The sequence below is a fragment of the Mercurialis annua genome, linkage group LG5, assembly GCF_937616625.2.
Source record: "Mercurialis annua linkage group LG5, ddMerAnnu1.2, whole genome shotgun sequence".
In the NCBI taxonomy this organism is placed as follows: Eukaryota; Viridiplantae; Streptophyta; class Magnoliopsida; order Malpighiales; family Euphorbiaceae; genus Mercurialis; species Mercurialis annua.
Window position 1 is genome coordinate 46,446,963 of NC_065574.1, and position 12,465 is coordinate 46,459,427.

A 12,465-nucleotide genomic window follows, 5' to 3' on the forward strand; every position below is an offset into this window, starting at 1 on the left:
TCCTTTATACCCTCACACTGAACATTTTTAGGGGCATATATGACTTTTTAAAAAAAACGTTAATGGCCTAAAGGAGTCATTTAAAAACATTAGTGGTCATTTTGAACCTTTTCAAATCATGAGGGTTTTTAATATCAATCGAATTGGTTTTTAATGATTATAATTTGAATACGATGTTTATTTTATAATCTTTAATCACATAATTACTTTTTGACTGTAAACGTTTTAAACTAAATTTAGTTAAGTTTTGGTTTGTAACTTGGGTTAATTGAAATCGAAGATATTGAGTTCTGTTTTAAATAGAATTATTATGTTATCAAATTGTTTTATAATTATAAACTATGATTTATAATTTGATTTAAGATTTGGGCCGGGTTAGACTTGGGTCGCCCGACATATGAGGTAGCTTGGTAGTTATCGGTAACTCGCCTAACCTACTATTTGGAAATTGATTTCATTTATTTAAATATTATTTAAATGATATATTCTGAAACGGATTTTAAAGCGAGAACTCAATAAACTTATATTATTTAGGCATTATAATTTATTTGGGTATTATGTTTTCTCTAGATTGGTTTACCTTGATATGTTATTTGTGCTAGTCCTTTGTGGTGTCTAGTACTCTTTAGAGTTAGCGTCCATTTTAATAATTATTTATCTCGTCGACCGTTCGTGTTTCGGAGACGAACCAGGATTATTTTGCTTGCCAGGTTATCACGTGTATTAGCAAGCAGTGAGTTTGTACTTACTATTTACCGCTTTATTAAGTAAATTATTATTTTAATATCTATATATTGTACACGTACAATTGCGAACTATTTTTCCATTATGGCTCTTAGTTGGAACATGCTACCTAATGGGCTTCATTTCGACTGTGTGCGCAACGGCAATGATCTGGGTAAGGAATATTGTGAATTGTGGTTATTCGGTGTGAGCATAGCTCTCGGGACTAGGTAGAGTAACTCGGTGTAGCTCTCTCGGGACTCTGGATATGGATTAAGTGCGGTCGGTGGTAACTCAGTGTAGCTCAGCTCTCGGAACTAGGCCTATTGGATTGAGTATATTTTAAAATATTGTGGATTAAGATTCCAACTATTACTCGTAATGTTTATTTAAAATGTTTTAAACAGTTTTAAAAGTTTTCCACTTAATAAATGTAAATAGTGGTATGAACTCATTTCGGTATATCTGACCCCGTTGTTTTTCCAATTTTTCTAGGATTATGATTTTGAGAGAGTCAGCTGATCTCCGTTTCTTTACTTTCCTCGGAGGTTCTGTTTATTTTAAATAAAATTGTCAAACTATTTTATTCTTAGACCGCAGTAGTAAACTAGAAGTGTTTATTATTATTCTGGTTGTTGTCGGATTGGTCTGACTATTGTTTGTTTTGATTTCAGTATGTATGAATGTTATTCTGTGACATTTATTTTAGCTTGTACTTTGGATTGTAGTTTGAGATACTAGCCCTATGTGGTGTCTAATATTCTTAGAGTTAGGGGTTGTATGGAGTTTAACTTGTGCCTTGTTTTTAGACTCGTCGTCTGCTTGTGCTTCGGAGTCCGCGCAGGGTTAGTTTGCTTATCGCGTGGTTTAGCAAGCTGTAAGTTTGTAGTGTTATTTACCACTTTATTAAGTAACTTATATATTTTAGTATATAATTTTTTTTGAACTATTTTGAATGATTATGAAACTGTATTGGAACTAGCTACTCGAGAGGTATTATCGAGACTGTGTGCACCGGTAAGTATTTTGGATTTGGCTGACAAGATGTCTGCCTTACTTTGGGATTGACAAGAATTTTCCGTTTACTTTGGGGTATACTTTGGGTTTCATTTCAATACTGTTTCCATAATACTATATATACATTAGCATAAAAGGGTTTTATGGTTTTAAAGATTTTAACGTAATAAATGTAAATAAATATTATGAACTCATCTCAGTATATCTGACCCTGTTGTTTTTCCCATTTTCCAAGTTTATGATTTTGAGATTTTTTGGTTGATCCCCGGCCGACTTCTTGCATTCTTCAGAGGTTTATTTGATTTCAATAAAACCAGTCAAACTGTTTTAAACTCTTAGACCGTAGTTGAACTAGTTTATTTTACTATTTGTCTATATTTTAATTTGTTGGATTGATCCGACTATTTTATTATGTTGATTGGCATGTTATATTTGAATTCAGTTTATTTATATAATTGGTTTACTCTTGGATTCTCGGATTTGAACTGAGTATTTGGTTATATAATTGTTTATATAAACTGCTAGATTTATGTTGGAGTTTCGATTGTCCCCGAATATTGGTCTTTTGCAGGTTTTATATGTCTGTATGTTTATCCGCGAGACTAGCTACGGGTTTCGGTATTACCATATCCATACCCTAACGCTGCTCACGATATTTAAAATTGGGTCGTGACATCTATAATTTTTATTAACGTCGATAGAAGTTATTCTTTGACAAGAAAAGAATCTGAAATAAACTATTATTTTAATCACATGATAAGGCTGCTATAACTATTTATTATTTGTTTTTTTTTTCTATTTATACTACACATAATTATAAATTTACGTATTTATTAAAAAAATAAACTATAATCATTTAAAAAAAGATAAATAATTCTTAATTAACAGTAATTTTAATTATTATTTGGTATTTGAATATAGTTTATAACTAAATAAATAATTATCATTTAAAATAAACATAATTACCTTGATTAATATTTTTATTTGTTATTTTTAACATTCATATTTTATAATTTAAATCATAATTTTTTATAGTGAATGACTATATCAAAACATAAATTGTTATAGTTGATTTATTTTTAAATTATTTTTTATTTAATAATAAATAATTAACAAGTAATAAAATGTGATAAATCACTTTACAAGTCATGTGTGAAACACATAAAACTACACTAGTATAATTACAAAAGAAAGTTTACATAGGTTTAAATAAAAATTATATTAAAAATCTTGCTCTCATAAAACCAATTTCTACAATTACATCACACCAAGTCTTTTATTAATTGGTCACAAATGTAATTTTATTCTTGCAAATAATTTTAGCTTCATAGTTAGCTTGCCTGTTTGTAGAGTGACCCATTAATCTATCGATTTGTTTATTATTATAATTAATTATTTATTTATTTTGTTTATAAAAACATACTTTTCAAACAAATAAATTTAATAAAACCACGTGTTGAATAGAGAAGGTAATGCAGTAGCATGTTTGTATCTGACAGGAAGTAGAAGGTTGGCATGGTCTCTTTATGACCCATATGTTTTTCATTATTTAATACTGAATTTAACTACTAAAAAGTGTTTGATATTTAGTACAAGTTAATTAATATTCTTTTAATGTTTCTAATGTCAAGTATGACCTTTTATTTTCTCTGCAATTTCACACAATCCGGTCATTTGAATCTAATATGACCAATCTATACATATTATATACACCTAGAGGCCGTTTGGTTCAATGTTGGAAATGAAAATCGGAATGAGAAGGAATGAGAATGGGATTGGTAATGATTGTTTTCATTTTTTGTTTGATTCAAAATTAGAATGGGAATGGGAATGAGTATAGTTTAATAAAAATAATAATTTATTATTTATTAAAAATACTTTTTTTTATTTTTCTAAATATTTTTTTATATAATTTTTTTTTAAAAAAAAATTAAAAAAAATCAAAAACATATTTTAGAAAAATTAAAAAAATATTTTAAAAAAATTTAAAAAAAAATTTTGAAAAAAATTTTAAATTTTTTTCTAAAAAAGTAAAAAAAATATTTAAAAAAAATATTTTAACAAAATAAAAAAAAATATTTTTTTAAAAAATATTAAAAAGGTTTTTTTTTATTATTTTATGTATGTTTTTTAAAATAAATATTTAAAAATAGTTTTTTTAATAATTATATATTTATTATTTATTATTAAAATATTTTGTTAAATTTTGATTCCCATTTCCAGAAGTTCATTCTCATGGGGTAGGGGGGAATGGGTGATTCCCATTGAAGGGGTAATCACATTCCCATTCCCTACTATAATTTGACAAAACAAACAAAAACAATGGGAATCATTCTCATTTCTATTCTCATTTCCCCCTTTTTGTGGCGAACCAACGGCCCCCTAGTTTTTTCTTATCAGATGACCTGATCGTATGAAACTGTAAAAATATAAAAGATCATGTATGAAATTGTAAAATATTACTCCCTCCGTCCCGTAAAAATAAAAAAAGTACCACCTTTTTTTGTCCCATAAAAATAAAAAAAAAGTGGAGTTAGTTAAGCCAAAAATTATCAAAATATCCCTACATGCTTATCATAAAATATTAAATGTATATTCTTGGAAAGATAAATAAATGAGTTGTAAGTGATATGATTAGTAAAGTGGCTTTGGGTAGTGTACATGACTAAGTAATTAGAAAGGACAATATAGACAAATTGTCACAAATTACCTATTAATAACTACTTTCTTAATTCTTGTGAAATGGGTGCTTTTTCTATCTTTACGGGACGGAGGGAGTAAAACATTAGGTATGAAATTATAAAAAAAATAAAAAATCATATATATATGACATTATAAAAAATGAAAAGGTCGTGCATGATATTGTAGAAGTTTAAAATATATGATTTAATGTAAATTTTGTTAAAGTTCAAAAAAAAAATTAATAGTTAAGCTTTAATGATCTATAGTTCGACAACATCTAAACTAAGATCCTGATCTTTTGTACGTTTGTATAGTTGATTCTCAACTTTAACTAGGTTAAAATTTATCCCTAATTTAAATTTTTAATATCATTAAACCTATACTTGTGAGAATAGACACATCGTTTACTTTAAGATATTAAAATCTTAAGCATGAATTATCATTTAGATGTGAAATTACATTGCCTAGGCTAACTCACTTAAACTATTTGATGGAAACCGAACCCATTAGTCGCATACCGAACCCTATCAAGTGTAGGAGATCAATTTAATGATCAGATTAACAATTTAGAATTTTCTATCAATACTGAACTTTTTAGGGTTTAGAAAAACATCACTATGAATGATTTGTATAATTCAGATAAGATCTTATCTTAGCCAAATATAGATCCTTTGTCTAAATACAACCCATAAACCTATAAGGTTCTTGAATCGTCTAGAGAACTTTAAATCCATCATGAAGATGAATAGAGAATCCTAGTCAAACTACATCTACTATGGATAGGAATCATAATCCTATTTGGATACTACTAGAATGCTCTAACCTTACTACTATATAAGGGATCAAGGTATTGCCAATCAATACATTATTACGATTACTCTATAAACTCTTAAGCTATTATCAATGGTCAATCACTAACTTAATCATCAAAGTGCTCATCAGACAACCATAATCTAATTAACAGTACAACCTTTATTTTGTAGGTCAACCCGTTAAAAAGGTATACTTCATCAATTGACGACGTCTTTAGGAAAGTTGAAATAACTTTGAATTTAAGAAGCTTTCTACGAACCAAACAAATTCTATCGAAGGATGAACTCTAACGGATCTGATCCAAAGAACAACCAATCGGTGGATCCCAAAGACACTGGCCTTACTCCACTACATGGACTAGCCACCGGCATAGGGGCCTCAACTTCAAGAAGGACTGAGTCAAAAAACGGTGAATCAGGAAAAACCATTGAATTTTAATGATGCTATTCCTAACTATCATACTAGACATGTTAAATAAACAAACCCGATCGTCTTCCACCATTGTATGGTTCTAGTATTAAGATTTGACGAAGATGATAGAACAATTCCAAAACAATCTGGATCAAATGGATCAAGATGCTAGAGACGCTACCAAAGCTCATGTGTAGGACGCCAATGTTCAGAGGGAATATTATATGACTCAACCCTAGAATCGCCATCGACAAAACATGGAAGCACCAACAAAAGAATATGTCGGTGAACGGAGGAATGAAAGAACAAACTAGACGAACCAAGGAAACAATGTTAATAACATGTGTGAAGAGAAACTTGATAAAGAGGAAGCCCTAGAAAGAAGTAGGTGGACATGCAGAGTACTTCTAGCCAAATCCAAACAGACCAGACATTATGGATAAAAGAAATCTTTGAGAGAACAAAAGGAAGAAGGAGAATCCTCTAAGTCTCCCTGAAGGTGTAAAACTATTTACGTAGTTGAGGAGGATCTTGAAGAAAAAATTGCCCGTGCTTCGAAAAAAGTAAAGGAAAAAAAGGTGGATATCAAGGGATTGAAGTTGAAGGGTTTAGCCCTTATCTGCAAAAATCATGTAGGAGAAGATACGCACCAACATGAAATTGTCAACCATACCTAGATTTAATAGAGAAGGTGATCCTAGTGCCCACATTGCAAAATTCTATGCGACAATGGGACTGTTCAACGTGATTGATGCTATCATGTGTCGAGTATTCCCAACAACCCTTACAAGCACTTTATACAGATTGTTTAACATGTTAAAACCCTGGCCCAATAAAAATTATACTATGCTCTCTAACAAGTTTTCGAGCAGGTACCTGGCTAATATACCGGCTAAGACTATGAAGAATATTCTTAAAGTTTGTAACAAGAGAAGGGGGAAACCCTCCAAACTATATGGAGAGATTTAACAGAAAGGTCATGAAAATTGACAATTTTAATATAGGCATGGCCACCGAAGCCTCAAAGAAGGCACGAGATTCGGCAAATTGGTTGACAAGCTACTGATAAATAAACCAACAAATTTCTCAAACCTCATTAGCATCTTCTATAAGTATTTTAAGTTAAATGAATGGTGAAGGGATATCCAAAGCAAAGAAGCAAAAGCCAAGGAATCAAAACAGGACAAGCTAAAAGAGAAGTAGAAATCTTAAAACAATAAAAGGAACCACCGACAGGAAGACAACTAGAGTTACTAGCTGTATCACAAATATGACAACAAAACAAGTGAGAGAAATCACACACCTCTCACCATAAACAGGAAAAAAGACATGATATGGATAAAAGAAAACCCTAAAACGTTAACTGACCTCTCAAAATGAAAGCATCCCAATACGAAGTTGCAAATTCCATGATGAATGTTGGCATGATACCAATACCTTAAGATATATATTGAAAAAATAATAGTCAGGAGAACTCAAGAAATTCGTGGCAAGGAAGAGCAGCAGCGAAAGTAGCGATCACCGAGGAGAGAAAAGACATAGGGAGGATAGACCCAGGTCCGATAAAAAAATAAGAAGAAAGACCAAGGAAGATGATGGTAATGATCCACATGATTAATAGCACATATTCTAGCAGTTTCTACACTAGAAAAAGATAGAGAATATAAATTATTAACATTAGGGAATCACTCATGTTGGCAGTAATATTTGAAGCCGAAGACTTCAAGCATGTCCAAAGCCCACATAACGATGCTTTGGTGATCAAAATAATGATTGAAAACTAAAACATCGAAAGTGTACTAATTGATGAAGGAAGTGTATTAAACTTGCTGACAGGCAAAGCATACTGTTGACTCGGTGGAACATCAGTAAAGCTTCAAAAGGACCCCATCCCACTTTCGAATCTAGGAGGTCCTCCAATCAATCCTCGAGGAGTGGTAGAGCTAACTCTCAAGTTTGGACCCAAGCATAGGTTGCGGAAGAAAATGGTAACACTATTCAGCATAGTGGACATGGAATTATCATACAATGCTATTTTGAGTAGGCTTTTTCTCCATGATTTGACAGTGGTGACCAGTATAAGAGATATAACCATGACAATCCCGACCAATAATGGGATTGTGGCAATAAGAGGCAACTATGTAATAACTAAAGAATGCTACGACTTGCATGTGGATGACTTTCACGAGGCGATGCCAATAGTTGAACTCATGGACTATGATTTTGAAGAGAAAGAAAACAAATCAGAAGGGAAAATGCAACAATTCGTCTTAACTGAAGAAAAAATGTGAATATGGGGGTGAACGTCTCTATGAAGATGCGAGAAGATATTGAGGCAAAACTAACAGCAATCAAAGGTAGGTTTGCCTCTACGGCTTTCGAAATTGCTGGGATAGACCCTTAATCCATTACACACGAGCTTAATGTGTATGTAGAGGCAGTAGCGATGAACCAAAAAAAGAGTTCTCGGCGGAAAAGAAGGGAATGATAGCAGAAGAAATGGATAAATCGCCAAAGGCTAGATCCATCAGGAAAGTTCATTATCTCGAGTGGGGTAGAGGCTAGATTCATCAGGAAAGTTCATTATCTCGAGTGGGGTACCAATATTGTGATTATGAAGAAAGAAAATGGGAGAATATGATGTGTGTCGACTAAACAGACCTAAAAAAGATTGCTCCAAAGGATCCGCTACCAAATATCGACTAGCTGGTTTACTTAACAGCTGGATAAGCTTGTATATATTTAGGGATGCAACACATAGCTATCATCATATTCCTATGTCGTTTTATCAATCATCCATGGGAGTTACAGTTAAGTGATAAAATTGTTTCTACTTTTGCAGTTGAATCTGCTTTGCCTGTGCTTTTTAACGGGCTAGATGATGAGACTTCTATGTATGCATCGGGTTTTGTCAAGAAATTTCCTTTAATGGAGGACGTTTCCAAGTCTCCATTGATTTTTATTTCTAATGACAAAGATACTTAAGGCTTGGAAAAGCATGTTTCTTCAGTGTTTGATAACAGTTATGTTTCGTAGAGTTATGAGGAGAAGAATAACTCACTAACGGGAAGTTTGAACGCCCAAATCCATCAACATCAACCTCAAACTATTGTTGCTTATAATGGGGCTTCTCCACAATGCCTTAAACATTTGCTTCAAGTTTATAGGAGAAGCCCGACGCTTTCTTTTTGGGGTGAGAATAGTAATATAGAAACAGTTCAGCATCAACAATTATTATTGGCGGTTAATAATTATGACCTCAGGTTAGAGGGGATGCAGTCAGTTCAGCAGCAATTATATTTGACAGAAAATAATTCAGATCAGAGGGCAAATGGGATGCAAGTTAATGGTGCTCAACGAACACTGAAAAAGATTGATTATTTGAGCATCGTTCATTCGTGCTCAACTAGTCAAGTTGAAGAGGTGCACGAGTTATACAATACGAACATTGTTAACATGAATAGGCAAAACGTTAATGTTGTAGTGGATAGTTTTACTTCAAGTGTTGAGGCTGAAGTGGGCAAAACTTGGCGAATAGGGTTTTAGTTAGGATTTTTCAGAGAAGAAACTAAGGCAGCCACACTTCGGGAGCTGTTAATGAGGTCGTCTGGAAATGCGCAGTACACCTGAATTCGCATGCCTCAAGTTTTTTTATTTATTTATGTCTTTTTCGTTTACTTTTGTTTCATGGAACCGTAGAGGGGGTCTTTTAAATACTAGAAAATAAAAATTCATTCGAAAGATGGTTTCTACTCACAATTTATCTTTTATCAATTTAGTGGAGTCTAAAAAGGAAATTGTTGATGCTTTTCTTGTTAGAGATTTATGGCCTAAGTTGGATTTTGCTTTGATTGGGTCCTATTGTAATAACCCGTAAAATTTTAAAGGAATTAGATTGCACCACGAAGTCTAAGTTAAAAAATTTAATCTAAGAAGGTCGAAGAAGAGATTGGAATTTAGAATTATGGTGAGAATAAATTGATCGAGAAATAATAGTTTGATCGGAAAATTATTATTTCGCTTGAGCGATTATTAGCGAGACTAATAATAATTAAGGATAGTTTAAAATAAAATAATAAATAAGTCCTTAGTTAATAAATTAAATGTCATCGTCCGTATTATTTTATTAAAAAGATATCGTGAAAGTTTCGTTAAATTCCAAAGTCGTATTAAAGTTTGATGCGACGTAAGTTACGGAATTGGACTAAATTGTAAAAAAAAACATAGAGGAACTAAATTGAACTTTTTGCCCACTTGAGATCCACTATAGAAGACCACTTGATGATCATCATATTCATTCTGTTAAGCCTCCAAGAAGCCATCAAACCCTCACCTAGAAGCCATTATTGCCGAACCCACATCCTCACCCCATCTTCATCCAAATCTCACCAAAATTCACAAAATTTGAAGGCAAATCATCCATTAGTCAAAGGTAAACATATTAACCCTTTCAATTTAAGCTTTAGTTGGTTAAAATTGAAGATCGATTTAATGAATTTTGGTGATTGAATTCAGTTATGGTAATTGATGTTTGCTTTGTGATTTTGGTGAGTTTGAGAGTTGATTTTGAGGTGAATTTGAGCAAGGAAATGGATAGGACGATGGCTGATCTTAGGTGCTCGACGGGCTGGATTTTTGGCGGCCGGAGATAGCTCCGGTGAGCAGCAAACGCTGCTCACCAAGAGCAGCCCTTACAGGCAGAATTCTGTCGCAGAGCTGAGGCAGCCTTTTGAGGGCTGCAATTGCAACCCCCGGACGCTGGGGGAGAGGGAAATTCGACGTGTTTCGGTCCTCGTTTGTGTAGTTTTTGATTGGTGCGATTAAGCGCAAGTTTAACGGGTTATTAACAATGAATGAAGTTAATAGAAAATAATTTATAAAAGGGTTTAAGAAATGGAAAAAAAATATATGAATATACATTTTTAGATTAAGTTAAGATTAGTTATTAGTTAGCTAAAATGATATTTGAAATTAGTTAAAAAAATGAAATTTATTTAAAAGTTAAAAGCTATAAATAGAAGTTTAAGTTACGATAACAATCGTAACGCCTAAAGAAAAAAATGGATTTGTTAAATGTCGATTAAGAGTTCGACATGATTGAATATAACATAATGTTAGTTATTTGAATAGTTGAGATAAAACTTGGAACGTTTTAGTTGTTAATAATTTTATCGATAATTAAGACTTTATTTATTAGTACGTCAAGTTGCTAGAAGTTTTATAAACTTCTATTCAATAAAATCTTGGACTTAGGATTGTGTGAGATTGGAGATAGAAGTTGAACTAAATTTCAACGGAAATAATTAAGAATTATGAGACCTTAAAAAGGTCTACTTAGTTAGTTTTACGTTGAGATTAGACTTGGTTAAATTATAGCGAATTAAGTTGCGTTTTACCTTAAGTCTATAAAGTCTATCGAGTAAGAATCTTATTTAAGTTAATTTACATCTTATCTAGATCCGGCAAGGAACGAAGCTAACGGACAAGGAACACCATAAGCTAGACGGCAGTTAATCGATCGAGGTTTTAGGAGTAGCAAGCGGTGAGTTTATATATGTTTACATTTGACGTATTAACTGTGCATTACTTTTAAATATAAAACTTTTATATAAATTGCATAGCATTGTTTTATTATTAAAATGTTTATTATAAATGACATGCATCATTGTTTTGAAACCAATGTAAGTCCGATGGAACAAGCTTTCCTATTGGGCGGCAATAGAAACTGTGTGATCACCAGTTTTGATCTGAGCACTTTATAATTAGAGATATGAAATCGGAAGAAGGATTATGTTTTTTTTTGATGGATATGAGAGTAACTTGGTCGAACTATCTCGGGACCCGTATCTAGTGAGTAACTCGGTCGAACTATCTCGGGACTCACACCTTGGTATTTAGTAGTGGCATGAGTAACTCGGTTGAACTATCTCGGGACTATGCCACGTGGTAGCGGTAACTCGGTCGAACTATCTCGGAACCGTACCACTAAGGATTAAATGATATGATGTTATATACTATGGTTACAACGATTCTCGAATATGAATGATTTATCTGGGTATAGAGTTTCATTCGGAATTTATATTTGGATGCATATGAATAAATATTTATAGCATTATTTTGTTTTAAATAATACTCACTTGTAAATTATACACTCACTCAGCGTTGACTGACCCCCAAATAGTCTTTCCTTTCAGGTAAAATGTTTTGACGTGACAGACTTCTATCCTTGTTCAGAAGTCCGTATTTTGGAAGTATGTAAATAAGAAGACGTCGATCGATAGTGCTGCAGTAGATGCCAAGTCCTAGTTATAAATATGGCTTAGTTGAACGGTTTTAATGTTTTATCCAAACTCTGATATGTAAATAAAGTTTTAAACTGCGCTTTTAACCGTCTACTTTATTTTGCAAACCGGGCTATGCTTGATGTGTGACATCGCATAATAAGACCCTGACTTATCGTACATCGCTTCGGACGATGTTACAAGTATTGTAAATATTTCAAGTTTATGAAAATGTTTTATGAAAGATCGTTTTATTTATATTATACGTTATATTGAAGAAAAAAAATTTACTCTTTTTTAGGCTTGCTACGGGATTCGGAGCTACCACTCCCATTCCCTAGCGCCGGTCACGGCTCGAGATTTTGGATCGTGACACCTATCTATTGGGCCTTCAGGAGGTTTACTACTTCTCTAGAACACTGTTTTATTTAGTAATATTTCTATTTCGAAGAGTGCTAGATGGATTTCTATGGATTTTGTTCATAATAATGCTTATTGTCGTCATATTCTTTTTTATGCTAGCAACTTGGCTTCAAAG

General features: G+C 32.5%; 1 long non-coding RNA gene across 1 annotated transcript; it reads left to right on the forward strand.

The window, feature by feature from the left end:
• Nucleotides 1–11,101: 11,101 nt before the first annotated feature.
• LOC126683263 (uncharacterized) lies at nt 11,102–12,171 on the forward strand. Its single transcript, XR_007641664.2, has 2 exons — nt 11,102–11,188; nt 11,828–12,171. It is a non-coding gene; the product is annotated as an uncharacterized LOC126683263 (long non-coding RNA).
• The last annotated feature ends 294 nt before the right edge of the window (nt 12,172–12,465 follow it).